Raw genomic sequence first — 27,817 nt, forward strand, 5'->3', positions numbered from 1 at the left:
GTTTTTGTAGCCTCATTATGTTTATGGAGCATCAGGAGCTAATCCCACATCCAGCAGGCTGGTGTCTATTTTAGTAGAGAGCAGCACTATAGTCTTAACAGCATTGGAAAAAATACTTTTCTCTAAAGAGTACAAAAATAAGGGCCACAATACCATAAATTCAGTTTAAATGCCAAAAAGATTTGAAATATGACACAGCCGCTTCTATGCCAACACCTCATTACAGTACTGTCTACACAATTGAGAACAGGAATGGTGATTACGCCAGTCCAACCCAATCAGAAATACTGGCTACCCTGAACCCGAATTTAGACGATTAAATCAAATCTCACACAATTCTGAATAAAATGTAGATTTAAAGGAATGTTTATATTTTTCTGAAAGGAACTCAAAAACCAAGAAGCTTTGCGCATTAGCTTGCATTTGAGTACTGATTTTCCTGTGACTGACATGTTTTCAATATCGACTTCGTTTCTTCATGCAACCTCTTGAAGTTGACTGGAAGAGCAGCATCACAGGAGCCATCAATACATTTTCAAATCAATTACCATAAACAAAAAAACACCTTTAACATAATGTGTGCATTATTGCCCCCCTACAAAATAAAGGTGATACAAGATTTTTGTACCTTTAATAAACACTTTTTAAATGTGTTATATTTTGAGCATATGTCCCAAATGAAATTACAAATCATTAAAAGGAAGGTTTGGACATACATTTCATATAAAAATGACTTTTACAAAGCAGTTGATCAGGAAGTTGGAAAGCCCTCTTCAGAAAACAGTTCTAATAATAAAATAGTTCTTGTAAACACAGCTGTAGGACTGACTTCATTCTGTCTGTTTTCCTCCTACTACACTTGCTGCAGATGGAGGCTGATTGAAATGCACTCTACACAGCTATTTCAGTAGGCACTGTACGCAGCATGAATGCACAAATATGACAAGCCCAGATGTCGCAGAGCAGGGTTATTAAATCTTAGCTGCTTGCATGTTGTGACAGGCATGATATGAATTATGCTGTGGGGAATAAGTGAATATTCCTAAAAAGAACTGTCATTTCTTAGAGAAAGGGGGCATTTACTACTGCAGAAAAAGTCAGGAAAATGCCGGAGGAATCCAAAGTCAGGGGTTCTCAACCTTTTTTGAATCACGCCCCACCTTAGTCATTTTTTTTGTACTTGGCGCCCCCCTCACCACAGTTGCTAGACTTATAAATCATATATCAGAAGTCAATGAGAGTGAAGTCCTAAGTTTTTGCACCCACTGTGAGTCCTGCTGCAGCAGTTAAGCAATAGAACCCAAAGAGGACTTTAGCATCTGGTAGGGCTCTTCTCGTTATGTTAAATGCCCAAGCCAAAATGGAAACGCTAACAAAATTGGCATTTCAAGTTTTTCTGGGTTTTTTGGGGGGATTTTATGCAGCACTAGTTTCTGTTGCTGATGAATACAAACGTTTTACTCAATATTCTATGAGTAATGCGGTTTGCTCAGAATTCCATCTGTGATCTGGTAGCCTCCAGGCTTCACTATCACACCGATGGACTATGTCACATGGTGGATATTTGCAATAGCCTGTTTTTCAGTTCAGGTGCCTCGTACACAAAAGCAAACATGCTTTGTGAACTGTTTTTAAACTTATGTAAAAGAATACAAGTACGGCTAATTATATTTTTTAATTAGGATTTGTGTGCATGTTCGTGTATTTGTGTAAGTTTCAGTATTCAAGTGTGACAGGTTGACTGGGCGGTGACGTCAGGCCAGAGTGCAGGAACTAAAAACACACAGGCACTGCAGTTTTCAAAAGGAATACGGCGGCTGCCGTTTTTATTAAACAACAAAAATAAATAAAAGGCTTGAACAAAAAAACACTTCTACAAACAAAAGGGCATGTTGGCCAAACAAATAGAAACAAAATCACGGATACGAGTACCTTCAGGGTTCACAGTAAGGAGCAATCGTTCCTTTTATTTTTAGTCAGACTTACGTCTCTCCTCTAACACTTCCCCCTTAATGAACCTGGAGAGCGTCTTTTATAGTCTGTGGCTGGAACCTTAATTACCTAAGTTGATACAATAATTTCCTTAAGGCTCCAGCCACATTCCCACGAGGGTATTTAGGGAAGGGGTTTTAACCCGATCCCCACCGATTACACAATATAAAAGACCGGCTTTTTCGCAGGTCTCAAAACAGTACATGAAACGGACGGCGCTTCGCCGTCCTAAAACACAATAAACACACACAGACAAACAAACACAAAATAACACGGGCGGAGGGGACCCCGTTATAAAATAAAACAAACAAATACTGTACAGGGCTGCTCGCCCTGTTACATCAAGTTACTGTTAGGTCCTCAAATTTCTTAGGGGGAAAAAAAGTTAGTAATTAAAGATATCTAGCATATTCAAAGCCTCCTTCCTGGCTTTGTTAGAAAAGAGAGCAGTTGTTACTGTGATATGCTGAAATAAAGTTGCTGAAAGTTGCTGCATCCAGTTGTTAGATTTCTTCAAATCGGAGACTAGTTGCTATTGTAGTTACTGTATTGCTGCTGACAGCAAACACTATTCTCGATTTTATAGAAACTGTATATACAGAAATAAACCTTGAAGTATACCACTTACTTCAAATGCAAAAATCAAATGCTTCTAAATAAACCAGAACAGATATTTAGGGTTTCTGGTTTTCCGGTTTTATATCTGAGCGCTCCGTCTGCCTTTAATGTTGTAATTAGTGTCATTAAACCATCTCGGTTTCTTAATTTAATCATGGAAAAATTAGAATGACAAAATAAGATCAACTATTTTTCTACCTGTACATTCCTAATCCACAGTGATGATCGCTTCACCATCGCTGCTTGGAGATTGTAGCTACAACACTAACTGTCACATAAAACAAAGACACCACCCTTGCTAAACTCGTCAAATAAAATGAATAATAATTGCGATGATTCATAATGTGTTTGCATTATAGGAGCACGACTTAAAATGCAGAGCAATTAATTTTATTCTGCCGCCTTCATTCTCCACGTTATTTGTTGCAGTAGAAAGAAGTCTCAGTTAATCAGCATAAAACATATTTAAAGACAGATACATTCGTCAGAAAAAAAAACAGAAGCTCTAAATATATTTGAAATACCGATATTAAATTGAAATTCAGACAGTAGTCTAATAAACACATCAATCACTCGACATACAGTAAGTAAATAGACACAATTTAAGCATACAGTATGCCGAGTGACACGAAAAACCATTTTACACTCAATTTCAACTGTGTATTGGCCTATTCACGGAGCACAGTATTTGGGTCTGGGATAAAGCTGGGGTGACACCACAGAAGCCCATATTTATAAGGCATATTTATGTATAGTAAAGTACAGTGATTATTCACAATAAATAAATAAATATGCTAATAAAATTGTTCTTTAGTTCATTTCCATTGAATTTCTCTACTTTAAACAAAAAAAAAATCACATTTTTGTGAATATCTGGCTAACGGATTGACTAGTTTTAGCTTTAGTTAGGTAGTAAACGCATTGGAGGCCCATACTGAATCCTAGCATGGCTTTATACTAAGATAAAGGAATGAATCAGAATTGTTACAAACAAGTGGATCTCACTTTTTAGCATCCTGCTGTTTCAATTCATGAAAAAAACTAAAATAAATAAAAAACAATGCATTGGTTTAAAGCTAAGATCAGACTCTTCAAGCTGACCAGAAGTGTAGAACTGAAGTATTTGCAAGGCCAGATTCACTCTTACCACTTATGTGAGACATATGGAATTATGTATTTTTTATTGTAATTGTATTTATTGTATTTATATAGCCCTTTTTATACAAAAGTATCTGTACAATACAAAAGTACAAAGCACTGTACAATACATAGCAGGAAAAAAAGAACAAACCACAGTACATTTGTATAGCATATCACACATACAACTGACACAATCAGTCCATTTAAATAACATTTTTAATAGCATAATACACATAATAATACAAAAGCAGCAATTTTAAAATACATTAAAACCCACTAAGATAAGAAAGCCAATTTATAAAAGTGCGTTTTTAGTCTTGACTTGAAAACTGTAACGGTCCCAGCTTCCCTGACAAACGAAGGCAGAGCATTCCATAATTTAGAAGCTCTACAAGAAAAAGCCCTACCTCCCGTGTTGCTTTTGTTGACTCTAGGAATAACCAGCAGCCCTGCATCCTGTGATCTCAGAGTGTGGTTTGGAAGATACAGGGTCAGTAACTCCTGCAAATAACTAGGTGCTAATACATTCAGGGCCTTGTAAATGAATAGCAAAATCTAATTTATTAGTATAAATTCTATACTCCACAGGGAGCCAGTGTAAAGAGGCCAAAATAGGGGTAATATGAATAGGGGTAATATGAATTCTAGCAGCGGTATTCTGAACAAGCTGCAGATGGGATGCCACACATTTTGGGATATCAGAAAAAAGTGCATTACGATAATATTAGGTGAGATTTACTGGAATGATTTTGTTCGCTCTGTGTACTTTAATACAGAAGGCTACAGTTGGGAAGATGGATGTTTAGTATACCGTATGGTAATACAATATTAAAAAGGGTAAATATATGAATACTTGTTGGTGTCACAGTACTGTGCTTGAGGAGAAAAAAACATCACAGTATATAAAATGCACTCGTATGAAAGAAGATTGAAAGTGAATATTTAATTGGAATAAAAAATAACACAACTGGAATCACTCAGGGTGCGCTGGCTGATCAGGCTTAACGTAGCGTGTATCAGAGCTGCCAAAGAGAGCAATCGGCAAGGGAGATTTTCATCACTGCACTTTCAGAGGATCAGGAACACATGGTGAAAAAAAAACAAATGAATTTAACTTTTTAAAATGTTAACTCTACTGTGCACTGCTGTCTATAACAAGGAAAGCTGTTTTGATGTAAAAAAAACTAAAAATAATAAGAAAAAAATAAAGCAAACAAATACCTCCTATGAAGTAACTTGTTTCCATTCAAGACCAATTGTATAAAATAAGAAATTGAATTTAAAAGTCCAATGCTTTTCTTGTTCAGAAAATGTTCTCAGTGTATAAGTCATACTTAGGGTTGTATTGTTCTCACTGTAAGACATGGCTTATTTCACTGCATTTCACTCTCTAGATGTTTCATGATTTAAGCATAGTATTTATTAAAGCAGAAAAGAATTGCGTTGTCACATTCAAAATTGATCATTTGTGTCATTGTAATTCATCCTGTAAGTATGTGCTCCAATGCTTATTGGAGAGTAGTGGCTCAGTTTTTACACCACTAAATAATTCACTGAGATCTTTTAAATCTTCCATAGTTTAGCCTTCTCTCCACTCTGCAGTTTCGGAATCTATTTATTGATGAAAACAGAGCCAAAGTGGTGAGTTTTACAGTCAGGAGCGCAGGTGTGTGCCCTGGCCGTGTGAAGTTGAGGATCTTCACTGGGGATCCCACAGGGAGTGATGCATTGGCTCCTGCAGGTTAGGGAGGCAAAATCAGCAGGAACTGTGTATTTTTACAGTGGACCTTGAGATCCGCTGTTGAGCTTCTGGGTGTAAAGAGACAAATTGGCTTATTGGTTGGATTGGAGCACTCCCTGTGACATACAGGTCTGCTGTATGTTGTGGGGATTGCTGCAGTGAGGGAACAACAGTGACTTGGGATACAAAGAGATAAAGGAAGATTAAAACATAAAGCACTTTATTTTATTCCACCTAGGGTGTGTGTATTTACAATACTTTAATTGCTACCCAGTACTGTAAATACAAAATATATACATTGCAGCATTATTTACAATGTATCCTGTATGGCACTATGTCACAAAGACGGCCGGAGTGGGTGGCGTCAGACCAGAAACAGGAACACAAACGACAGAGAGATGGGGTTTTGGTAAAGCTGAGCGCGTGATTGCGCTCAGCATTTAATAACAGACAGAAAATAAAAGGTTTGAAACAACAAAACACAGGACACGGCACTATACGCCAAAGTAAAAAGACAAACAAAACGCACTAAACACAAACGGTGCACGGAGACAAACAAACACGGTGAGTACAAACAAAACACTTATTATATTTATAATTACGCTTTTAACTCTCCTTCTCTCTCACCCGTTCTCCACTCTCTGAACACCTAACCCTGAGTGCAAGAAATGTGCGTCTATATATACTATTGTGCTGGGATTCAATTACTAATTAATTATTCACTTGAATCCCAGCACGTGAATTAATTCTGTGCAACCCCGTGCTCACATATTACATTTAACCAGCACGTGAAGTGATTTGTGCTCTCCTCGTGCCTAAATACAAATCTACACTTTAAATACACGTGAAACACAGACCCGTTTATATCCCGTGTACCAATCTATACACCAACATTTACACACGCAACATACAAATGCACACAGGGACGGGGCGCATTGCCACATATACCCCCCCTTGTGCGCAGCACACATGGCCTCAACGGCCACCTCCCCCCTTAAAAATCCAGCAGTCCAGGCCAAAGTCTCGGGCTGGGAAGGGAGGCTTCAGTGGGCCCATGGCTGGCCATGCTGTCAGCACCCCTGCCGGTAGTGGCACGGCTGACAGCCTGTTGGTCCCGTCCTGCAGCGAAAAAGCTGCGGGGGCAAGTGGTCCCCCGACCTCCCCCTTCTTCGTAGCCGGCAGCTCCCTCCTGTGGGGCTCCGGCCACAAGAACTCCTGCAGCGAAACTGCTGCTGGGGAAAGTGGTCTCCAGACCTCGTCCCCCTTCTTTGTAGCCGGTAGCTCCCTTTGGTGGGGCTCCGACCACAGTACTGCCGGCAGCGAAGAAGCTGCAGTGGGAGCAGGTCTCCGGACCTCCCCCACGATCTCCGGCAGCGAAACTGCTGCAGTGGGAGCAGGTCTCCGGACCTCCCCCACGATCTCCGGCAGCGAAACTGCTGCAGTGGGAGCAGGTCTCCTGACCTCCCCCACTTTCTTCGTGGCCGACAACTCCCCTTGGTGGGGTTCCGGCCACAGTACTTCCTGCTGCGATGCGGAGCAACTAGCAGCCCCAAGCAATGCGGCACGGCTGGCAGCCCCAGGCGAGGGTGAAGCGTGGCAGGGAGTCAGGACCAGCCGGGATGCGGGTGTTGGCCCTCTTCTCGGCCTCTGCGACCAGGCGATTCTTACCCATGCTTCCCTCAGCAGCCTATGCAAGGGCTGCGGAGGGCCGCCAGCTTCACGCCCTGGTCTTTCTGGTGAAGGGAGAGGCAGCTCCTGCTTCTCTCCCCCTGATGGTGATGGAGGCAGAGGCAGCTCCCGCTCCTCTCCTCGTGATGGTGGGGAAAGTGATACCAGCAGGCATTCATCCTCTGCTGGTGGGGGAAGTGATACCAGCAGGCATTCATCCTCTGCTGGTGGGGGAAGTGATACCAGCAGGCATTCACCCTCTGCTGGTCGACAGGGACCCAGCAGGCATTCACCCTCTGCTGGTGGACATGGCGGAGGCAGAGGCAGCTCCTGCTGCTCTGCTCCTGCCGGTGGAGGTGGCGGAGGCAGAGGCAGCTCCTGCTGCTCTGCTCCTGCCGGTGGAGGTGGCGGAGGCAGAGGCAGCTCTTGCTGCTCTGCTCCTGCCGGTGGAGGTGGCGGAGGCAGAGACAGCTCCGGCTGCTCTGCTCCTGCCGGTGAAGGTGGGAGCAGCGTGTAGTCTCCTGGCGACGGAGGTGGGAGCAGCATGTCGTCTCCCCCTTTTTCAGGGGACTGGTGCTGCTCTGCCTCTCTTGCAGGGGACTGGTGCGGCTCTGCCTCGGAAGGGGAAACCAGCAGGCATTCTTCCTCTGCTGGTGGAGGTGGGACCAGCAGGCATTCTCCCTCTGCTGGCAGCTTGGTTCCTAGGGTTATGGAAGCCCCGACTTTCCTCTCTTTGGGCTGTGGACGCACCGACTCCTCCCTTTTGGGCTGTGGACGCACCGACTCCTCCCTTTTGGGCTGTGGACGCACCGACTCCTCCCTTTTGGGCTGTGGACGCACCGACTCCCCCCTCTTGGGCTGTGGACGTTCGGGCTCCCCCCACTCAGGCGTAGGACGTTCGGGCTCCTCCCACTCAGGCGTAGGACGTTCGGGCTCCTCCCACTCAGGCGTAGGACGCTCGGGCTCCTCCCACTCAGGCGTAGGACGCTCGGGCTCCTCCCACTTGGGCTGTGGACGCTCGGGCTCCTCCCACTTGGGCTGTGGACGCTCAGGCTCCTCCCACTTGGGCTGTGGACGCTCAGGCTCCTCCCACTTGGGCTGTGGACGCTCAGGCTCCTCCCACTTGGGCTGTGGACGCTCAGGCTCCTCCCACTTGGGCTGTGGACTCTCAGGCTCCTCCTCATAACTGCGGAAGGGACAGTTGGCGAACAGATGATCCTGGTCGCAGAGGAGGCACCCCGGCGTTGGCTTGTTAGATCGCCGTGGATGTCTGGCCCTTAGGCGGCACTCCTCCTCCCTGTCCTTCACCTCTTTATCCTCCTTCCATCCCATTTTATTTATTTATATATATTTTTTTTTTGTAATCCAACATTTGTTTTTTTTTTTTTCAAAAAAATGCGGTTCCTGCTCTGGCCTGAGTCCTGGAGGCGCTGTCGATCCCACGCAGGACACCACGTGTCACAAAGACGGCCGGAGTGGGTGGCGTCAGACCAGAAACAGGAACACAAACGACAGAGAGATGGGGTTTTGGTAAAGCTGAGCGCGTGATTGCGCTCAGCATTTAATAACAGACAGAAAATAAAAGGTTTGAAACAACAAAACACAGGACACGGCACTATACGCCAAAGTAAAAAGACAAACAAAACGCACTAAACACAAACGGTGCACGGAGACAAACAAACACGGTGAGTACAAACAAAACACTTATTATATTTATAATTACGCTTTTAACTCTCCTTCTCTCTCACCCGTTCTCCACTCTCTGAACACCTAACCCTGAGTGCAAGAAATGTGCGTCTATATATACTATTGTGCTGGGATTCAATTACTAATTAATTATTCACTTGAATCCCAGCACGTGAATTAATTCTGTGCAACCCCGTGCTCACATATTACATTTAACCAGCACGTGAAGTGATTTGTGCTCTCCTCGTGCCTAAATACAAATCTACACTTTAAATACACGTGAAACACAGACCCGTTTATATCCCGTGTACCAATCTATACACCAACATTTACACACGCAACATACAAATGCACACAGGGACGGGGCGCATTGCCACACACTATAACAGGTTTCAAGTCCAGCTACCAACCAAACCTGACTCCCAACTCCTGGATCTGTTGCCGTGCCACCTTAACTAATGAATTTCCATTGTATTTTGATCTTCAACCTCTGCAGCGTGGGGAATTAGAAACTCAAGTTTCACAGTACATGAAGAGAGGGAGTGTGACAGGTTGGATTTCATATTTATCCTTGGGATGGAGGTACTGTTCTAAAGGTCACAGCAAGAGAGATGTATGGGAGAGGAATGAAAAGAAAAACATGCACCATGAACAAAAGTATGGCTTAAGGCCAGGACAACCAGCCGAGTCAATGTTGTACCATGAATCACAGGTCTGCTCTGGTACAGGGAAACTGAAAGGGTCACCATTCCTTCCATTTGAGGGGTTTCCTGTCTGCATCTTGATGAACCCATGGCTGGCTTGGATTTTCAAGACAGGTCCCAAACTCTGGACACAATGCACAAGAGGAAAGCTTGCTCTTTTAATCCTTTTGAGAGTTCTTGACATTTGTATTTGAGCTCAGTTCAAAATAGATATATTTACAATGAACAAATTACAACAAACAAATCAAATTAAGAGAATTTGGGGGTGGACCACTTAGAATGATATGATTTCTGATTGTCATTAAATGATAATAATACCAAGTAAATGTATTTATCACTGTAATTCTATTAAAACTGCATGCTATCAATCTTAATTTTATTAAAACTATGAAATTAAAATGGACATCTGGCAGAGACAGACTTTCTCTGATGAGGGAGCTATGGGGGGTGGGGGAAGAACAAAAAAATTAGGGGGGCTACATTTTCCGTGTCAGAAGGTGAACAGCAAGAATTTAAACAGCAAGCATTTAAACGTGTGCTGATGTATTTTACACTCGAAAAGCACAACAAGAAATTGAAATTGTCATGATATATTGTCTTAAAACCAGCATTCACAGGAACATGTTGCATGTAAACAGGGTCTGGGATATTTCAACAGGCAAGCCATCAATGCAACTGTTTTCCCTGGTCTGCACTCTGGTGGGATGGGAGGTGCTGACTAAAGAAAACTCATAATACTTGTCCTTTCTGTGGATCTTGTTTTCTGTTGATGCCTTCAATGTGAAAACAGCAACATTTTATGATCACCATATTGGTTTAAAAGCAAGTATAAGTTCAATGACAAAGTTCTTCGAAAATGTCACCAATAACAAAATTGAAGTTAGCTGTAGCTACAAGTGAAAACTATATCTGATCCTTTCTTCATACCACCTGAGGAGGACTTTGAATCTTAAAATAAAAAGCAGAATTGTGGTTCTCCAGGTAATAAAACCAACGGTGTTTAGCCCAATAAGTCAATGGAGGCAGGGACCTTAAGGACAGACAGAAGTTACAGGAGAGGAGTAATTATTTGGAGAAGTTAAATAATAATAGTAAACTGTAAAAAAAAATATTCACCGTTAGGTTATGACGTGTTCTGATGCGAATGGGAATGAATGTGCATACCGAGTGTGAGACTAAACTGAAATGTACTGATTGAGGGCAGCTTACATAGACAGTTGTAAACAAGGAAGGGAAGGGTTATTCCCTGATAAAGTGTTGCCAATAAATATCGCTTGTTAGGGCTGGGGACACAAATGCCCTGTAGATAGAGGCAACCTTTCAACCGTGCGTATCTGCAACTAGCATTTGTAATAAAGGACAGCTGACACCCGATGGGCCAGATGGAAGGCTCTCATGGGCTGGATTTGGCCTGCGGGCCGCCAATTGAAGAACACTGCTTTAACTCTTTAAGGGTAATGATTGGGTAAACACGATCACACTGAAGTGTCATTCTGGGCTCGTGATTGGGTAAACACAATCACACTGAAGTGTCATTCTGGGCCCGTGATCGGGCATTTCATTTTTAAACGGGGGAGACATTTTACAGCAGCACGCAGTGACAAAACATCACAGGAACTTGTTTAGCGCTAATAAATAAAACGGGAAAACACTGTAAATCCGATGTATTTGACTTAGTCATAGTAGTTATATTAGAACATGTATTCGTTCTCATGTTTTTTAATATTATTATTATTATTATTATTTATTTCTTAGCAGACGCCCTTATCCAGGGCGACTTACAATCGTAGGCAAAAACATTTCAAGCGTTACAATACAAGTAATACAATAAGAGCAAGAAATACAATAACTTTTGTTCAAGTAAAGTACAAGTTTGACAAACCACAATTCAATAATACAGCAGATAATAGTGATAGTTACATCAGGATATGATTAAATAGTGATAGTTACATCAGGATGTGATTAAATACAAAGTACTACAGGTTAAAAACTTGGCAGATGACAGTATTCTGAAGTACAGGATTAAATGCAGTAAAATAGGGGCTGATAAGAGCAAAATAAAGCACATTTACATGAAGGGTGATAGTGTCCCAAGATACAAACAGAGGAGTTCTACAGGTGCTCTTTGAAGAGGTGAGTCTTAAGGAGGCGCCGGAATGTGGTCAGGGACTGGGCAGTCCTGACATCTGTAGGAAGGTCATTCCACCACTGCGGAGCAAGGGTGGAGAAGGAGCGGGCTTTGGAGGCAGGGGAGCGTAGCGGTGGTAGAGCTAGTCTTCTAGTGCTGGCGGAGAGGTCGAGTGGGGGTGTAGGGAGAGATGAAGGTCTGGAGGTAGCTGGGTGCAGACTGGTCAAGGCATCTGTAGGCTAGTACAAGAGTCTTGAACTGGATGCGAGCGGTGATCGGGAGCCAGTGGAGCGAGCGGAGTAGTGGAGTAGCGTGGGCGAAGCGAGGCAGAGAGAACACTAGGCGGGCAGCAGAGTTCTGGATGAGCTGGAGCGGACGGGTGGCGGACGCAGGGAGGCCAGCCAGGAGGGAGTTGCAGTAGTCTAGGCGGGAGAGTACCAGGGCCTGGACCAGGAGCTGGGTAGCATAGTTGGTGAGGAAGGGTCGGATTCTTCGGATGTTGCTCAGGAAGAATCGGCATGTGCGTGCCAGAGTGGAGATGTGCTGGGAATAAGAGAGGCAGGGGTCCAGGGTGACTCCAAGGTTCTTAGCTGAGGAAGAGGGAGAGAGTGTGGTAGATTCCAGAGGAACAGAGATGGAGAGATCAGAGGAGGGGGAGGAGGAGGGAAAGAAAAGGAGGTCAGATTTAGAGAGGTTGAGTTTGAGGTGATGCGAGTGCATCCAGGAGGAAATAGCAGACAGACAGGTAGAGATACGGGAGGGGATGGTGGAGTCGAGGTGGGGAAGGAGAGGAAAATCTGAGCATCATCAGCATAGAAATGGTATGAGAAACCATAGGATGCGATGAGGGGGCCCAGGGAGCGGGTGTAGAGAGAGAACAGGAGAGGACCCAAGACTGACCCTTGGGGGACTCCAGTTAAGAGAGGGTGAGGTGTGGAGGTTGCTCCACGCCAGGTTACCTGGTAAGTGCGGTTGGAGAGGTAGGAGGAGAACCAGGCCAGAGCAGTGCCAGAGATCCCCAGGTCAGCAAGAGATGATAGTAGAATAGAGTGATCAACAGTGTCAAAGGCAGCAGAGAGGTCGAGGAGAATTAGGACAGAGGAGAGAGAGGCAGCTCGGGCACATTTAAGTGAGTTGGTGACAGACAGGAGGGCGGTTTCAGTAGAGTGAGCAGAGCGGAAGCCAGATTGGAGAGGGTCAAGCAGAGAGTGGTTGGACAGGAAAGCAGAGAGCTGGCGGTGTACAGTCCGCTCGAGGGTTTTGGAGAGGAAGGGTAGGAGGGAGACAGGACGGTAGCTCTGGAGGGAGGTGGGGTCGAGGGTAGGTTTTTTGAGGAGGGGAGTGATAGAGGCTTTTTTGAAGGCAGAGGGGAAGATACCAGAAAGTAGAGAGGTGTTGAGGAGGGAGGAGATGAAGGGGAGTAGAGCAGGAGCAGCAGCTTGAAAGAGGTGAGTGGGGAGGGGGTCCAAGGCACACGTGGTGGGTTTGTGACCCTGGAGCAGGGAGGAGAGGTCAGAGTCTGAGAGGGGCAAGAAGGTGGAGAAGGAGGGTGAGTTAGTAGGGGTTGCAGTGGGTGTAGGAGTTGGAGCGGGAGGGGGTGCGGGGGAGGGAGAGGTGTTAAAGAGTTTGCGGATATCTGAAATTTTAGAAGAGAAGAAGGAGGCAAAGTCATCAGGGGAGATAGAGGAGGGAGGAGGAGGGGGGGAGGGTTAAGGAGGGAGGAGAAGGTAGAGAATAGTTTACGTGGGTTGTTAGTGGAGGCTTGGATTACAGATTGGAAATAAGCACATTTAGCAGAGGAGAGAGTAGAGGAGAAGGAGGAGAGGAGAGTGCGGTAAAGGTCTAGGGCAGCAGGGAGTTTGGTTCTCTTCCATTTCTTTTCAGCAAATCGCAGTGTGATTCTTGCCGAGCGGAGCGCAGAGGAGAGCCAGGGATGGGGAGGGGAGGGGCGAGCAGGACGGGAGGTGAGGGGACAGAGGGAGTCGAGGGAGGAGGTGAGTGAGGAGAAGAGGGTGGAGGTAGCAGATATATATGTTTTTACAACATTTATAAATATCACACTTGAGAATTATTGTATTTCTTGTTCTTATTGTATGACTTATATTGTAACACTTGAATGTATTTGTATTTGCTTGCGATTGTAAGTCGCCCTGGATAAGGGCGTCTGCTAAGAAATAAATAATAATAATAATAATAATAATAATAATAAATATCAAGAATTGAATGGATAAAAGCAGATAATGTTTCATGAACTAAATTTATCAGGTACAAATTTCAAGATGCTACTGTAAAAAAATAGATTTTTGGTGAATTTTTATAGGAAGAAAGTCAAATACAGCCCAAAAAACTATGGTCCGGGGGGAGCATCTCCCTGAAAAATGCTTGGTCCTTAAAGGGTTCAAATCAATTCTATACTTCACAGGGAGCCAATGTAAAGAGGACAAAACAATGGGTAATATGTTCACTTTTCCTGGTTTTAGTCAGAATTCTAGCGGCGGTATTCTAAACAAGCTGCAAGTGGGATACCACACGTTTTGGGAGACCAGAAAAAAAGTGCATTACAATAATCAATTCTAGATGAAACAAAGGCATGCATTAGTCTCTCGGCATCAGAAATGGAAATAATTGCTCCAAGTTTGCCTATATTTCTCAAATGGTAAAAATAGACTTTAGTAACTTCCCTAATATGAGTCTCAAATGATAGATCTGTAGTTTGCCAGTGCCATCTGCTGCTCTGAGAGCATGTTTATGAACATGCTTCTCCGCACATTTTTTAAGATTTTCCACTGCATATCTTCAACAAACACTGTTGCAAATGGGAAGAAAATACTGGTGCACACCCCTACTGACCATTTTGTATACTGGCTTCGTTACACATCTTCCACCTTGCTCAGGTTTGCTCTAAACACACACAAACTTACTAAAAAACAAACAACACAGTATTTTAATAACTGTAATAAGAACCATCTAGGATGACTGCAAAAATCATACACATTTAAGGGAACAGTAAACAAAATATAAAGATGAATTTGAAGCTTCTTACTGTTTAATATACTGCACTGTATAGGACCTCCAGGTGTTCATTTCCTAATTGCCTTACCCACCCAGCTGCCCATTTATTGTAGCAATTTCCATGTCAAAAATTGGCTTTTTTTGTTGCAGATTTTTTAATTCATAGCCCTCAAGTAAGCAATTTGGACAGTTAAAAAAAGAAAGCTTTATTTTTTAAAATACACACTTTTTTATTGTTATTATGAAAAAATGGAAATACATTATTTCAATAGAGCTTAAATAACAAAATAACAACACTTTGTTTACAATTGTAGCATTATGACACTATAAATAACAACATAAAAATAATTTGTTTCCAATGGCAGCATTATATAAGTATAAATAACATTATTTTTTTTTACAATTGCAGCAGTATCATAACAATAGTGCGGCAAAAAAAGTCATTGTGCATTCATATCACTGCTAATGTCTACGTGGAAATCACGGGATAAGCAGCTTTTTAAATGTGAAGATCTGAAAATCATTGTGCAGTGCTCGCTGCTTTGCAATCCCCATCAGTAATTCAGTGAAGGGAATCACATTGTCTAAAAATAATGATTTCACACTGTTCTGTAGCTCCCTACTTTGCTCTCTATTGCCACACATCTATCCGCCTACTCTGTAAAGGGGTGGGAAGAGTTCTCATGCAAACCAAAAGCATGTCTAATTAGAGCAGGGTGTCCTTGGCCTTCTAAGCTTCCTTCCAGTTGAAATGAGAATTCTTCTGTTTTGCCTTTAACACTAGAACCGCCGCGGTTATACTCATACCTAAAACCGCAGCAGGCAGTCATTAATACGGTTACATTTTAAACAACATCAATATTAAACTGAAAGACAAACTATCGGATACAACTCAAAAGTTTTATTCAAGCACGTCATATCAAACATCTGCACAGCCGAAACTTTGTATTTAAATGAATAATTAAACATGAAAGGGTTTATTTTCTAACTTACCACATATAAAGCACTACTTCAAAAATGAAAAACTATAATAAAATAAACATTTCAAAAGAAACTACTATGTAAACAGGTATATGTACATACAAAATTAAGTAGTTTTTAATTTAAAACGAAAGTAACATATGTTTTGTCTTGCATGTGTGTCACTCGGTGCTACTTTGTAGTTTTCTGATCTAAATGTTTCTGCTGAAGCGCTGTGGCTAGCTTCAAGATGAAATCTCTCCTACTGATATTTTCCCCACTGCATTCCTTGTACAAAATCAAAGAATTGAGGGCTGCCAGGTCCAGTAGAGATACAAGAGGCTTGCATATAAAAATGAAATAGAATACTGTATGTTATATTAAGAATAAAAACATGTATTGTAAAGGCAGTCAAAATGACAGCTTTGGCAGTTCTAGGTAGAGGCGATTATAACTTTTTTTTATTTTTGCGATCCTGCCTTTCAAACGCCATCACAATATTTAATACAAGGATTTAGAAAAAGTCAAGAACGGACAACCACGCATATCTTTCACACACGCACAGTAATTTAAATTTTAAAAGTAAAAACCATCAAAATAACTGCTGTGGCAAATTCAGCTTGTTTTGGCGCGTGTTTATTAATTCACTTTGCTTCGGCTCGTGTTTACTAATTCACTTTGTTTCAACTCATGTTTACTAATTCACTTTGCTTCGGCTCGTGTTTACTAATTCACTTTGCTTCGGCTCGTGTTTACTAATTCACTTTGCTTCGGCTCGTGTTTACTAATTCACTTTGCTTCGGCTCGTGTTTACTAATTCACTTTGCTTCGGCTCGTGTTTACTAATTCACTTTGCTTCGGCTCGTGTTTATTATTTCACTTTGCTTCGGCTCATGTTTTTAATTCACTTTGCTTCGGCTCGTGTTTACTAATTCACTTTGCTTCGGCTCGTGTTTATTAATTCACTTTGCTTCGGCTCGTGTTTATTAATTCACTTTGCTTCGGCTCGTGTTTATTAATTCACTTTGCTTCGGCTTGTGTTTATTAATTCACTTTGCTTCGGCTCATGTTTACTTTTGTGGTGGTTTTGTGTTTTTTGTATTGTTTAGAGTGAGTTTGGGGTGTGGTTCAGTGAGTTTGTGTGAGGAATGTGTGTAATGTGCCTGGGCTAATGAGGTGCGAATTGCCCAATTAGCCCAGGTACCTGTATAAAAGGGAGTGGTTGGGTATGTTAGTTGGTGAGTGTTGTGAGATTGAGACCTGTGTGAGAAAGTGAGTGGGTCTTTTTGGTATAGTTTGTTTAAAGCCTGTTTTTGTGTTTGTCTTTTTAGTTGGCCATTGTGCCTTTTGTTTTGTGTATTTTGTTTAATTAAAAGTCTTTTATTTTCCCTGCATATCCTGACTCTGAGTCTCCTTACCTTGGTCAGCCTGTTACAATAACACTGAGAATAAAATGTATATTTATATTTCTGAGAATTGTTTGTATTTTGTTTTAGGGAGACAACAAGCTCACATTCCCTCTTTCACTTGTTTCAGTATTAGTTCTGCATTGGAGCTGTGTTTTCTGTAAGCACGGTGTAACTATTTACACCCTCATTCTGGCCTTCGTTTACTCGCACTGCACACCTTTATACAGCAACTAACGTGCTTTGCTGGAGTGCAGGTTTACAATGATATTCTCACACGCAGGACGGACTATCAACACGGCAAGCAATTACTGGAGTTCTTATTTCATGTATTAGGATCCTTAAGATTATTCTTCCCAAAGTCAATCTGACAACTAAAAATGACTCATCTAAGACTCATATAAGACTGCAAAGGTCAAGTCAGTGCTGTCAGTATTCTCGCAGAGTTGCTGTTTAACAGTGAACAGTTCATCTAAATCCATTGAAATTCAGGGCTGAGGTCCTCCCCTCATTCCACAAGCTTTAATCAGCTGCTGTAATTATTTTACTTTCCATTGCTGGATAATAATATATGAAGAGATGTCATTATCTGCTATTATAGATTTTCTGCAGGAGCTTCAGCAAGCAGGTTTCATTTCAGCATCTGGAAGCTAATCCATGGCTTGTAAAGACATCTATTGCTATCACCCTATAGAATTAACTCATTCAGCTTCATAAAGCAGAACGAAGCCTGCTGAATAATGTTACGTTAACATATTGAAATACATAACGCTGTGTAGGTTTTCCATATACTTAACAAAAAACTATAATTTTGTAGTTTATTTGATTCTAGGTGCTGCAAAACGTTTGGCCATAGCTGTATATTAAGACAAAAGAGCCCACATGTTGTACAACACTAAGATCTTTTAAAGGAGTGCTACGCAAATCTTTAAAGCACGATCACTTCATATTATCATTGTTTCCTCTTTTCTTATGTTGGTCTTTGTTTAACTAGGATACATAATTGGTGCACACACAAGCAGAGGGTCCTCATAATCCTCATAATCTGAAAGACCAATTGCAATCCAAAACGTCTATAGGAGGCTTGGATTGTATAATAAGAGTTTGGTGCAAGATCAAGGCAGTTATCGGATTCACCGTGTAGAGTGGAAGGGTGCTGGGTAAGGTTGGTGGTACGCCTTCTCCGAGGTCAACTCGATGGTGGGATGAAACCGGACGTCTTAGGGAAAGAGCATAGCTGTATGACTGCGCAACAACTCCATTGTGACCAGCTGTGGTGCAGACGTGATTGGATAGAGCGCGGCGACGCACTGATTACAGAGAGGAGTTTTGCAGTACAAAGGGCATACAGCTATGTGACTACGGCCCCTTACGTTGAATGCTGAGTCAGCAGGAGCACTGCTATGTTTTTATTTTGTTTTGTTTTGTTGAGGAATACGACAGGAGCTGAAGCCGCGGAGCCAGCACTCACCCTGGAGCACTTTCCCCTGCACACCAGCACCTCACATCCTTGCATGTTGGTTTATGAAACTTGCCAGGGAAAGCTTGTGAAAATGTCCCAAAAAACGGTCTCAGTATTTTACTGTGAAAGTCTCAATTTCTTGTGAGATTCCAGGAATTGCTTGTGAAATCATGCCAAGTTACACATGTAAACACGAGTTTCTCATGAAAGTGTTAGTTAGCTCGTTCAAGTCCTTTCCTGAAGCTGCTATAAAAGTCACATGGGAATACATAAGTTACCATGGTCCAAAGATGGCAGCAGGGAAAGTACATTTTTTGTTTGCAGTATGTCCTTTATCAGATTGATGTTGCAGATAACCCCACTTTTTTCTCTGTCTTCCCTAAAACTTTGCATAATGCTAAACATGCATGGATCTAAATGTGTTTGTAAAGTATTATACAGATTGTATTTACCAAGTTTCTGTTTAAAACTATTACTAAAAATGTTTGATAAACTGCATCGTGGGCTTGTGAATTCATGTGGTTACAGCTACTGTACAGTACTTCAGAATACATTTGCAAATAGCTTTCCAAATACCTGTCAAAACATCTTTATTGTAAAGTACTAAGTACTAAGTACTACTATGTTTAAATGTTTATAATTATACGCCAGTGCAATTTCTCCTAATTATGTCTGAGCAAAACCTGTGTCCATCCTCCACTTATGTCCATTGGAGCGATGAAGAGGCTCGGGTGTTAATATCCATAAGGGAAGAGGATATGATGAGGCAGCTTGATACAATGCACAACACAAACATTGTTTAACCCACTCTCAAAATAAAATGTGGTGTGGAATTTCCGCAATTTATTTTTTGGGAATCACAATACTACTCAATATTCCAACTCTTTATTATGCAGAACCAGTCATACAAGTGCAGTGCAAATGAGGATGCTATATTTGATGTAAAGAGATACAAAATAACCTAATGAAACAAAAATGTGATAGAAAATAAAAGTATACCGTCGGGTTACAAAAATAAAGATAGCCGTGCATCTCTAATAGCAGGACCCTCTTCATATCGCTGTTGTGCAATTCTTGCTGGAGGCTGAGATAGCTGTTCCTCCTCTTGCCTGAACACAACACTAAAACAAAGTATTAAAAAAAACAGGCACTATCCATCAGCAAATCAGATCTTTAATAACCATTTACGTCACACACGATGTCATGTAGATTCTCTCTCATGTAAACAGTATTTTAAGGACTTTCACGGTTAACAGCACGAGAATCTAAGTTGGCTGTCAGCATGGCTAATTTAAATCTGACCCCCTCCCCCTCTCCTTCATTTGCATAACGTTCGGGGAAAAGTAGGGAAATGAGAGGCTTTACATGTAAACACTAGAAGCACCACGTCCACGTTTATTTCTGGAGAAACAGATGTCTCGAGAAAAGTCAAACACTCATGTAACGTGGCCTATTGCCGCACCAAAGTGTGGACTACAGCTGCGGGAAGCGGAGAAGAATTATTGTTTGTTTGTTTTGATATGGCACTTCAATCCCTGCCGGCTATTGTTTTCACCATTTCCTCTGTTGGTAGTGGGCGATTGATTCGATAAAGCAGGCCCGTTTTGAAAACAGAAAACCTGTTTGGACTTTAAACCCACAACACTCACCATCCTGACAGGACCGTAAAAATACAACAACTTCCTGCACTGTAGGTAAATTCCACTCCAGCAGCAACTAGTTTTATTTATTTATCTACAACATTTTACTTGAAAAATCTGTATGTCCTCCTGATAGTCCGAGTGGATACACAAACAAAGGGAATCAAATCAAGCAAATGTGAACATTTGATTTTTTTTCTAACATGAAACAAGCAAAAGTCTTGGGCTTTTAATGGATGTGCAAACTCAGATCCCGACTGAGACAAGCTCTCCAGATGCAGCCTCTCCTTTTAACACAACACTTTCATCAGCAATTCTAGCAGCACCTCTAGTCACACTATACATGCAGTTCCTACAGCCTACCCTGAATGAGAACAAATATATATTGAGAAAGAGAGAAAGTCAGGCTTTCCTCTTGCTATGCAACAGACTAATCCTTCCTCGTAATTATTGAAGATTTCTTTAATCTCCCTTGCACTGTGATAGCCTTCAGTGTCAATCTCCTTGTTAATATCCCATGTTTTATTTATACTGCTTACTGTACGTGGTGATGCTGTCCCCACAGGCCCTGTGTTGTGAGTGTATGCCTCTAAGCACACTCAAACCTGATATCCAGGGAAGGAAATGAGATTATCCAATGTGGGGCAAGGTCCTTTTAAAAGAAATGTGCATTTGAGCAGTACAGGAACTTGTGTTAGCTGATGAAACATGCATAGAACTCCAGGGTCCTGAGGCTGCATGTTGCATACATCAAGATTAATGTTACATTATATAACATTATATAGCATAATTAGAACACTTTGAAAAATAGTACCTACAAGGTTTCTACTTCCAGGGAGTAGAACATTCAAGTTTACTGAAGTGTTATACCACTGCATGGAAAAATCATAGCATAGTGTAGTAAAGCTTTTGGGGTCCCCAAGTGGGTGATCTGGTAAAGGCAGAACTGCGCGGTCAGTCACACGGTCAGGGGAGTGTCCTGGCTGTCTTAGCTGGGGATTCCACAGGGAGCATTCTCACCTGCTGGGCTGGCCTTTGTCCAACAGAGGCTGGCAGCACGCCGACTGTAGAGGCAATTGGCTTGGTTGTTATTTAAGTTGTCAAAATAAAAAACAGTTCAAGCTTTGTGAATATAGCTATATACAGATGCAGTAACACTTTGTTTAATATACAGTATACATACTCGAGGTGTAGAAATCACTTGGTAATAAACATTCCTTGCTGAATGTAGGACACTCTCTGTCAAGAGGTGTCTGTACATTTTGCCTTATACTGTTAATTAGGGATGTGCGAAAAAACATGCAGAAAAAAAGCAAGATGACAATACAGCTGCCCGCCTTGCTGGTCCTGTCCTTGGTTCAATAACTTTGAAATATGTTGTAAATAAAGTTTTTCTTTTGAAAGTTTGTGTTAAATATGGCAAGGCTGGGGTTACAATCCCCTCCCTAATGTGGAATGTGTCCAGGTGTTCATTGATTTGTTGATTATAGCCCTGGCCACATGCTATAAAGAACAGCTAGAAAGCATGTTCTTAGTTCTCACTCTACAAGGCTGGAGGTGATGGACTGTGTGTTTGATAGTAGTAGGACAAAAGGAAAACACTGAGGATCACCGCGTGTATACCAGGATCCTTGGGGTTTAAGAAACAGGGAAATAGTTTAGGGAATTTCGATCCCACAATGAGTATAGACAGAGTGTGAGTGTAGAAGACTCCAGGAGCAGGACCTCTCTTATAGTGGGAGTAATGCTCAGCCACTGTTGGGGCAACCTTTATTCTCTTAGCTTTGTTTTACTTTGTTTTGTTTTGCATTTTCGTATCTTTCGTGTCTTAAGAGAGCAACGCACACTAGGACTACCATTGCTGGTGGCTACCTGTTACTGAAATCAGAATTGTGTGAATATTTTAAATAAACCCTGGACATCTGTGCCAGTGTGTCAATGGCAATCCCTCTGTCTCTCACTGTCTCTCGGAGCAGATTCCCACTCCCCTCGTACATATGCATATGATGAAACTATACATCAAATTGATATTCCTATGTAAAACAGAAACATGACTCTGAGCTGTGAATGTACAGCAATCTAATACTCCTACTCATCACTTGGGGATGTGTTGCTCTGAGCTGAGTGGTGGCTAATCCCATTTGTGCCCGTGCATCTCTTCCCTGCCTCTTGCGGTTCTGCTCCCAGGGTGCTGCTTGCTCCATGGCTAACTGAGAGTGTTAGCAGATTGGCTTCCAGCGTGGCACAGGTTAGCACAGCTCTGAGACCTCATCCCACTCCAGGGATGAGAACAGCTGTAGCAATGTGATAAGTGGACTGCCAGGCAAAGAACCTGGCATGTGTGGGTAAACTATTCAGTGAAACACAAGCAGTTCTATAGTATTGTTACCAGCTTTTTCCAGTACTGTAATACAGGAGAATTTGCGTACAAAACTTACATGGTGAAGTATTGTTATTAAAGTTCCAAACCGTTCCAATTTGAAGTTTTTTTTTTTTTTTTTTTTTTTTTTTTTAAGTAAATAAGTAAATTGACTAATGGGCCCATAGTGGTAAACACGCACTTTGATAAAAGTAATACCATTGGGGTCTGCAAATAAATGGTATGTGTGGCAATGTGCCCCGCCCCTGTGTGCATTGGTGTGTTATGTGTTGTATGGTGTGTGTGTTAATGTTGGTGTATAGTCATTGGTACACAGGATATAAACGGGTCTGTGTTTCACGTGTATATAAAAATGTATAATTGTATTTAGGCACGGGATTGCACATCACTGCACGTGCATTTAAAGTAAGTAATATGCACGCACGAGGTTGCACGTAATTAATTCACGTGCTGGGATTCAAGTGAATAATTAATTAGTAACTGAATCCCAGCACAACGTTTCATTCACTCGGGGTTGGGTGTTCATGAGTGGAGAACGGGAGAGAGAGGAGGAGAACTAAAAAGAAAGTAAAGAATAACAATTGCTACAGCGTGCTGGAAGTGCCAGCACGGTGCTTGTTTAATCCGCTTGTTTTGTATGTTAGTTCGTTTTGTTTACCTGTTTATTTTGGCTCCAGTGCCGTGTCCTGTTTTGTGTTTAAAACCCTTTTATTTCGTTTAACAAACGCTGAGTGCCACCATTGCACTCAGCATTACTCATCACCACCGTCTGTCTGTGTGTTTCTTCTGGGTCTGACGTGTCACCACTCAACCAGCCTTGTGACATATGGTTGTCAGAAGTGGGATAACAGCGCCCCCCAGACTCAGGCCGGAACGAAAAACGCAGTTTTTTGGAGGAAAAAAAAAATGACAATGGCCGAAGACGCTAGGAAACTACGGGACTGGATCCTGGAAAATGCTGGGCTAGAGGCCCAGTCTATGCCAGTAGCCATCCGGATCCTGTGGTTGATGGACAGGGAGCGATGGGAGGCCTATGAGAGGGAACACACCCCAAACACCTTGGAGGAAGGTTTGGAGTTGGTCCCCAGCTACCTGGAGGCAGCTATAACCACAACAGCAGCCCAGGTAGCAGGTCCACCAGCAGTGGAGTACCTGCTGTCCCCATCACCACCAGCAGAGGAAGAATGCCTGCTGTCCCCGTCTCCACCAGCAGAGGAAGAATGCCTGCTAGTTTTGCCTCCACAGCCCAAGTGGGAGGAGCCTGAGCGTCCACAGCCCAAGCGGGAGGAGCCCAAGCGTCCACAGCCCAAGCGGGAGGAGCCCGAGCGTCCTACGCCTGAGTGGGAGGAGCCCGAACGTCCTACGCCTGAGTGGGAGGAGCCCGAACGTCCACAGCCCAAGAGGGGGGAGTCGGTGCGTCCACAGCCCAAAAGGGAGGAGTCGGTGCATCCACAGCCCAAAAGGGAGGAGTCGGTGCGTCCACAGCCCAAAGAGAGGGAAGTCGGGGCTTCCACAGCCCTAGGACCCAAGCTGCCAGCAGAGGAAGAATGCCTACTGGTTCCACCTCCACCAGCAGAGGAAGAATGCCTGCTGTCCCCATGTCCACCAGCAGAGGGAGAATGCCTGCTGGTTCCACCTCCACCAGCAGAAGAACAATGCCTGCTGTCCACATCTACACCAGCAGAGGAACAAGGCCTGCTGTCCCAGTGTCCACCAGCAGAGGAAGCATGCCTGTTGGTTCACCTGCTGCTGCCATCCCGAGAGCTAAAGGGGGAGGAGCCATCGCTGCCATCCCAAGAGCCAGAAGAGGAGGAGTTACAGGCTCAACCCCCTGAATTTTTCTGGGGGGGAGAAGGGCAGGATGCTGGTGTCCCCCAGCAGCCTCTATTTATGCTGCTGAAGGGAGCACGGCGCACACCAGCCCAGCCGCCACAGCAGAGGGAGCCAGCACCGCCACAGCCTCCCTCTGAGTGGCCAGCATCAGCCCCATCGCCACTGCCTCCACCACAGTCCCCTGCAAGAGCGGGAGAGCCACACCAGTCCCCTGCAAGAGAGGCAGAGCTGTACCAGTCCCCTGCAACAGTAGGAGACTACACGCTGCTCGCACCTCCATCGCCAGGAAACTACACGCTGCTCCCACCTCCACCGCTTCCGCCACTAGGAGCAGAGCAGCAGGAGCTGCCTCTGCCTCCACCACCGCCTGGAGCAGAGGAGCAGGAGCTGCCTCTGCCTCTGCCTCCACCGCAAGGAGCAGAGCAGCAGGAGCTGCCTCTGCCTCCGCCACCTCCACCAGCAGAGGGTGAATCCTTGCTTGTTCCACCTTCATTGTTGTGGGAGGACTGCTTGCCCCTCCCACCTCCACCAGCAGAGGGTGAATACCTGCTGGTTCCGACACCACCAGGAGCAGAGCAGCAGGAGCTGCCTCTGCCTCCACCACTGCCAGGAGCAGAGGAGCAGGAGCTGCCTCTACCTCCGCCAGGAGCAGAGGAGCAGGAGCTGCCTCTGCCTCCACCACCGCCAGGAGGAGAGCAGCAGGAGCTGCCTCTGCCTCCGCCACTGCCAGGAGCAGAACAGCAGGAGCTGTCTCTGCTTCCCGCACCTCCACCACAGGGAGTACGGTGGCCGGAGCCCCAGAAAGGGGAGCTACCGGCTACAAAGACAGGGGGAGAGGTCAGAAGACCAGCATCCCCCGCAGCAATTTCGCTGCAGGAGTGGACCAGCATGCTGTCAGCCGTGCCACTACCGGCAGGGGTGCTGACAGCATTGCCTGCCATGGGCCCACTGAAGCCTCCCTTCCCAGCCCGAGACTTTGTCCTGGACTGCTGGATTTTTAAGGGGGGAGGTGGCCATTGAGGCCATGTGTGCTGCGCACAAGAGGGGGTATATGTGGCAATGCGCCCCACCCCTGTGTGCATTTGTGTGTTATGTGTTGTATGGTGCGTGTGTTAATGTTGGTGTATAGTCATTGGTACACAGGATATAAACGGGTCGTGTTTCACGTGTATTTAAAAATGTATAATTGTATTTAGGCACGGGATTGCACATCACTGCACGTGCATTTAAAGTAAGTAATATGCGCGCACGAAGTTGCACGTAATTAATTCACGTGCTGGGATTCAAGTGAATAATTAATTAGTAATTGAATCCCAGCACAACAGTATAAATAGATGCACGTTTCATTCACTCGGGGTTGGGTGTTCATGAGTGGAGAACGGGAGAGAGAGGAGGAGAACTAAAAAGAAAGTAAAGAATAACAATTGCTACAGCGTGCTGGAAGTGCCAGCACGGTACTTGTTTAAATGTTCGTCCGCTTGTTTTGTGTGTTAGTTCGTTTTGTTTACCTGTTTATTTTGGCTCCAGTGCCGTGTCCTGTTTTGTGTTTAAAACACTTTTATTTCGTTTAATAAACGCTGAGTGCCACCATTGCACTCAGCATTACACATCACCACCGTCTGTCTGTGTGTTTCTTCTGGGTCTGACGTGTCACCACTCAGCCAGCCTTGTGACAGTATGTAACAATGGGGCTGACAGGGTGCTAAACAATGCAGGGACATGTAGAGGTAACATGTATAAAGAGAATAACATTGGACCAAGAATCGAACCCTGAGGGACACCACAGGTAATATTTGCTAAACCCGACACAGACTCCCCCAGTGAAACAAAGAACTGTCTGTTTGTAAGGTAGGATCTAAACCAGTTCAGTACTTTACCATCTAGGCCCACCCATCCCTTAAGACGATCAATTAAGATGGAATGACCCACAGTATCAAATGCAGCACTAAGGTCCAAAAGAACAAGAATGGATATAGCATTTGAATCTGCACTCATTAATAAGTCATTTGTTACTCTTACCAGGGCAGTTTCTGTACTGTGATTTGAACGAAACCCAGACTGAAACTTTTCAAACATATTATTAGTAATCAGGAAGCCATTAAGTTGTTTGAGCACTACCTTTTCAAGAACTTTTGCTAGAAAAGGGAGATTTGAAATGGGTCTGAAGTTACTCAGAAGTGAACTGTCTAAGTTGGGTTTTTTAAGTAGGGGCTTAACCAGGGCAATTTTGAAAGAAGCCGGAACTATTCCATTTTCCAGCGAACTATTCATAATGGCAAGAATATCATTACACAAGTAACTAAGGACATCCTTCAGAAACCTTGTTGGAATGGGATCTAACATACAAGTTGTGGATTTCATGTGCATGACAATCATGTTTAGTTCCTGTGCAGTAATACAAGAAAATGATTCCATCACTGTTTTCCCCAGTCTATCTGAAATAATTAAATTAGAACCATAAGATGGAATTTGTTCCCTAATAGTCTTTATTTTATTTTCAAAGTAGTTGAGAAATTCTTCACACTTGGACGAGGACACGTGTGAAGGATTTATCAATTTATCTATTGTTGAGAAAAGCACCCTGGAGTTATTTTTATTTTCCTCAATCAATTTGGAGAAATATGCACATCTTGCAGATCTTATAGCTTCATTGTACCTCGATAGATAATCTTTCATAATATCAAAATAGATATGTAATTTTGTAGCCCTCCATTTTCGTTCCATTTTACGACAGTCTCTTTTTATTTGACGGATAGTATTGTTAATCCAGGGAGCATTATGTTTAAGTGGAACTAATCTAGTCTTGACTGGAGCAACTGTATGAAGAGTAGTAGTGCAAAGGTGGTTAAATCTGTCAACTAATAATTCAGTAGACAGAGACTGCAAAGGAAGTGATGGAGCTGAACTTATTATTTCAGAAAACCTTTGTACAGTTGAAGAATTAATGACACGGCTTTTAATAGTGTGGGCCCCACTCTTTCTGGGTACCGATACAATGGCTTCAAATAAAATACAAGAGTGATCAGAGATATTAGGATCAGTTATGGATGAGATATTAACAACTAGACCCCGAGAGATGACAAGATCTAAGGTATGGCCATGATTATGGGTGGACCCTGAAACATGCTGAATAAAATCAAGAGAGTCCAGGAGCCTTAAAAAGTCAATAGCCTTTGAATCAGCTTTGTTATCAATGTGAAGGTTAAAATCTCCAAGCAAAAGAATCCTATCATAATTAGTTGACAGTATAGACATATAATCAGCAAATTCAGGCAGAAAAAACTGACTAGGTTTAGGTGGGCGATAAATTATTACAATAAGAATAGGTGGTTGGCTAGCTAATAGCAAAGACAAGGATTCAAATGAAGAAAATTCCTCACCATTTTTTTGTCTGCAATTATAATTATTTCGGTAAATAGTAGCTTGCCCACCCCCTCGCCCTTCTGA

Source organism: Acipenser ruthenus, chromosome 21 (assembly GCF_902713425.1).
Source record: "Acipenser ruthenus chromosome 21, fAciRut3.2 maternal haplotype, whole genome shotgun sequence".
Classification (NCBI taxonomy): Eukaryota; Metazoa; Chordata; class Actinopteri; order Acipenseriformes; family Acipenseridae; genus Acipenser; species Acipenser ruthenus.